The sequence below is a fragment of the Nyctibius grandis genome (assembly GCF_013368605.1).
Source record: "Nyctibius grandis isolate bNycGra1 chromosome 34 unlocalized genomic scaffold, bNycGra1.pri SUPER_34_unloc_2, whole genome shotgun sequence".
Lineage (NCBI taxonomy): Eukaryota > Metazoa > Chordata > Aves > Nyctibiiformes > Nyctibiidae > Nyctibius > Nyctibius grandis.
Window position 1 is genome coordinate 156,112 of NW_027167469.1, and position 4,842 is coordinate 160,953.

Here is a 4,842-nt window from a genome sequence, read left to right on the forward strand (position 1 = left end):
GGCTGAGGGCACTGCCTGCAGGCAGCGAGGGGACAGGACTGAGTCAGAGAGAACTTAAAGCTGGTCAGGATTGGGAGGATGACTGAGAGCTCACTGGAGGAGAAATCTTTGCAACTCTTGACACAGTAAGGCTCTGGCTGCAGGACAACGCAGCTGTAGCTTCTGGAGGCATGTGCTAAAGCTGGCACAGCCACAGCTTATGGGATCTGTAAGGATGGGGGGGGGGGGGCGGCTCTGGGTAGGCTATTTTGAATAACTGTGAAGCCAGGTATGCATCCAGGGGTGCCCAGAACTGTCCTGTAGAGCAGGATCCCTGCACCTCAGGGGTCTGTGTGCTGGGGCAATGACTCTGCCACCTGCCAGGGTCAGCACTCAGCCTACCCATGATGCTCCGCATGGCACTGTGGGGAGAAGCTGTGGGTGGAAGGAGCAACCACCAGTAGTGCGAGGCAGGGCTGTTCTACTTTTGAGAGTGTGCTGCATGGGCAAGTGCTGTTCACAGCTCCAGATCAGCCCTGGGATATTTCACAGGGCACTTTTCAAGAAGCACATCAGCAGGGGCTACCTGGGAGCAAAGGTGCTTGCCAGGGTTGGTGTTTTCAGTTCCCACCTGTGATGGTAGGTGGAAATGGTAATGGAGCCGTCAGGTGTGCAGAAGAGAGGGAGACTCCTGCACCGTTAGAGTGAGTGCTGAACAGGTTTCCAAGGAACCTGATAAAGTCATTTCACCCACCTCAACCTACAGAAAGCCTTAACATCCCCTTTGTGTTTCTTCAGGTTTGTTCTGGCCAGCACACAGGTGGCCCTGAGCAGTGCCCAGCTGCCAGGAGGTGTCTGCAGGGCAGAGCTGAGCACACAGTGGGTAAGATGGGGTCTGTGAGCAAGGACAGGGAGGAGATGTGGGGACAGAGAAAGAGCTCCCAGCAGGGACAGCTTCAGGCAGCAGAGATGTGCAGGGAGTGGGAAGAAAAGGCAACAAGCACTGGGGGAAGCTGTGTTCGGGAAGTTCTCTTGTGGTCCTTCCCTGTAGATGTCTGCTGGGCGTTGTCTGCTGGGCAATGAGCTGACTCCCCATTGAAGACATCCCATCTCCAGGACCCCTGACTGTCTGCTTTGCTTGTCCTGCTGGGCTTGCCAGCTGCCCTCCAGAAAGGCACAGCTCTCACGTAGGATCCTAGGGAGTGCTGAGCCTTTCCTTGGGGGTCAGCACTCTCCTCCCAGAGGCCTTTGCTTCTCTCTTAGAGGGGCCGTTTCACACCTTCTCCATAACAACTACATGTCAGTGTTGGAAAAAGAAGGGTTCACAGTTCTTCCCTTTGGAACAGGACTCCCCTGCTTTCATCAGGTCCAGCTGCTTTTTCCATAAAAAGCAATTTCTGTGTGCAGTCATCCTCGAGGCAGTAGAAGTGAAAGCCCTGGACAGCTGGGAACAAGCCTGAGGGACACTGTGGCTCTCCTGACTCTGCACTGAGCCACAGAGAGCTGGGCCCTTTTGCCTGTCCTGTCTTAAGAATCCTCACACTTTCAGTCAAAAAATCAGGATTTCTACCCCTCAAAAGAACACTCACCAGGTGTGGTGGTGCAAAATAAAAAGCACAGCAAAAATTCTTAAAAATCTTTCTAAGCATCTCTTCTGCAGCCCATGTTTTTCAGAGTTGTGAGTGCAGATGCTGACCTTTTCCAATAAAGGTGGATTGGATCTGACATCTCTTGGGATCATTGAGCTGTCACAAACCAGCTCCTATGTACCCACTGCAGCAGAGGAAAGCTGACTTCTTGGTAGGACAGGTTCAGAGGTCCTGCTCCTCACAGCACACTCAGCCAGCACAAAGCAGAGAAGGGAAATGCCTTTCAGCTGGGGGTGATTTCTATGAAAAACTGAGTGGTTTTTCTCAAAGTAGTCTGTTCTAACTTTTCCCTCTTTTTTCTTTTTGGACAGTGCCCCATGCCCAGAGACAGCAGATGTCCAACAGCAGCTCCATCAACCACTTCCTCCTTCTGGCATTCGCAGACACACGGGAGCTGCAGCTCTTGCACTTCTGGCTCTTCCTGGGTATCTACCTGGCTGCCCTCCTGGGCAATGGCCTCATCATCACCGCTGTAGCCTGTGACCACCACCTCCACACCCCCCTGTACTTCTTCCTCCTCAACCTCTCCCTCCTAGACCTGAGCTTCATCTCTGCCACTGTCCCCAAATCCATGGCCAATTCCCTGTGGGACACCAGGGACATCTCCTACACAGGATGTACTGCACAGGTCTTTCTGTTTATCTTCTTAACAGGAGGAGAGTGTTCCCTTCTCACCGTCATGGCCTATGATCGCTACGTGGCCATCTGCAAACCCCTGCACTACGGGACCCTCCTGGGCAGCAGAGCATGTGTCCACATGGCAGCAGCTGCCTGGGCAAGTGGGCTTCTCAGTGCTCTGCTGCACACGGCCAATACATTTTCACTACCTCTCTGCCAAGGCAATGCCCTGGACCAGTTCTTCTGTGAAATCCCCCACATCCTCAAGCTCTCCTGCTCACACTCCTACCTCAGGGAAGTTGGGCTTATTGTAGTTAGTGCCTGTTTATCTTTTGGGTGTTTTGTTTTCATTGTGCTGTCCTATGTGCAGAACTTCAGGGCTGTGCTGAGGATCCCCTCTCAGCAGGGACGGCACAAAGCCTTTTCCACGTGCCTCCCTCATCTGGCCGTGGTCTCCCTGTTTATCAGCACTGTAGCATTTGCCCACCTGAAGCCTCCCTCCGTTTCCTTCCCATCGCTGGATCTGGTGATGGCAGTCTGTACTCAGTGGTACCTCCAGCAGTGAACGCCCTCATCTACAGCATGAGGAATCAGGAGCTCAAGGATGCCATTAAGAATGGGATTCCACAGACATTTTTCCATAGTGATAAATTTACCACCTCTCTCCACAGATGACACTCAGAATATCTGACTCCAGCCTTTTATTTTTTTGCTTATTTTTATTTTATTTAAACATTATTATAATTGTCATTATTGTGCTGTTATTGTCATTCATGTTTATTATGGTCCTATAAAGTTTTTGCGTTTGTGTCACTACATCTGAGCCATGTACCTTCTTTGTGTCAACAGGTACCCTGGTGTGTCTGACAGTGGCTCAGAGGGGGGCTCTCTCATAGCATCTCTGTAACAAAATGTGATCTCCCTAGTGCAGTACATTCATGCCAGGCTCTTCCTCCAAAGAGGCCTTGAGGAACTGCAGCCCTGAAATACCTCTTCCTCCATGTGTTCAGGACCGAAAAGCTCAGACCTTTTTAGAGACATAGGACTGGGATTAGGAGTCACCAGTTGTTGCCTGGTGGAAGTGAAGATGGTGAGGGTAAATGAGGGACGTGCCCAGGGATTTCTCACAGGTGACATTAAGGACACCCACCCTCTGGGAGAGCAATCTGGAGCTGCCTGGAGAGCACGGTGGTTCTTCAGGGTCAGCATGTTCCTGGGGTTGTGTAGGGTTAGAAGAGTTTGGCAAAGATGAGATTTGGGGCCTTAAGCACAGGACATGTACAGACATCCTCTGGGCACTCTCCAGTTCCTCACCACCTTTCTAGAGCAGAAATTCCCACAGAGGGACACACTAGTCCAGATTTGACCATGCCACATCAGTGGAGGGGGATGAAAACTCAAGATGCCTGGGGTAGCCACGATGTTCCTAACGCAGCCTCATATGCCGTTGGCCTTGTTCATGGTGAGCTTGCGCCACTGGCTCACATGGCATCCCTTGTAGCACCCAGGCCCTTTTCCTCACGGTCACAACTCAGCCAGTCAGGACACAGCTTGCCCAGATGGGGTTATTCGTCCCCCTTATGCAGGACTGGCCACTTCTCCTTGTAAATCTTTACAAGTTTCTGTTGACCAAACTCTGGAGTTTCCCAAAGTCCCCCTGATCTGAAGCTCCATTTTGTCAGCTGTTAACGTTTGTGTACAGATGGCTCACCCTGATTGTGGTGAGCCATCAACACAAGATCACAGCATAAGAAATTGCAGGACACCACAGCTAATAAAAGGAGTTGCTAGTTTTGTACTGCCCAAGGTAGGAATCAGCACGACAACCCTCTTAGAAACACTATACGAGGGCACAAAGCAAGCAAAGTCAGGGGCAGTGGGGAAGGAGCAGGGTTGAACTGTTTGTAGAGGACTGTGTGAGGACGGTGAAAGAGAAGAACTCGGGTGGGAAAAGAAGGAAAAAGTTAGCTGCCTTGCAGCCCTGCGTCAATGACTTCAGAAAGACAAAAAAGCCCCAGTTAATCACTCCAACCTTACGTCTGCTTTCTTCCATGCTCATGGGGAACCTGAGTGCTCTCCCTACTGTCATCAAGGGAAGACCTGTGGTGGAAGAAAATGCACAGTCACTCATCCTGGAAAGGACCTGGGGAGCACTGTAGGCCAAGGAAAAACACTGTCAGTGGAGAAAGGAGAACCAAGGGTTGGGCTGTTTGTATGCCAGGCTGTGTTAGTGTAGAACAGATCTATACAGACACACATACAGTAGTGATCTCTCCGGGAGCTGATCTTAGACTCTCCATCAATCCAGGAGCTGGTCCTGGGACCCCTCAGCACTCCAGTTCCCCCACGCACATACAAGCACACACACACACACACACACATGTGCAAATGGCTCTCTCCAGTACAACAGCACAGAACCATTAAGGCTGGCAGGTAGCCAGCTTCCACCTTCTCTGTGCTTCCTCTTCATGCTTGATTTTTGTCACGAGCTCCTTTCTCATCCATGCCAGCCTCCTGCAATGTTGTTTGACTTCCTGCATGTCCAGGTGTACTGTTCTGGAGCTTGAAGAGGACATCCTTGACTATTAAACAGCTC

The 4,842-nt window shown here is 51.2% G+C and overlaps 1 pseudogene; it reads left to right on the forward strand.

Annotated features, from left to right (window-relative positions):
- The first annotated feature begins 1,962 nt into the window (after positions 1–1,962).
- LOC137677061 (olfactory receptor 14C36-like) lies at positions 1,963–2,921 on the forward strand (annotated as a pseudogene).
- Positions 2,922–4,842: the final 1,921 nt, after the last annotated feature.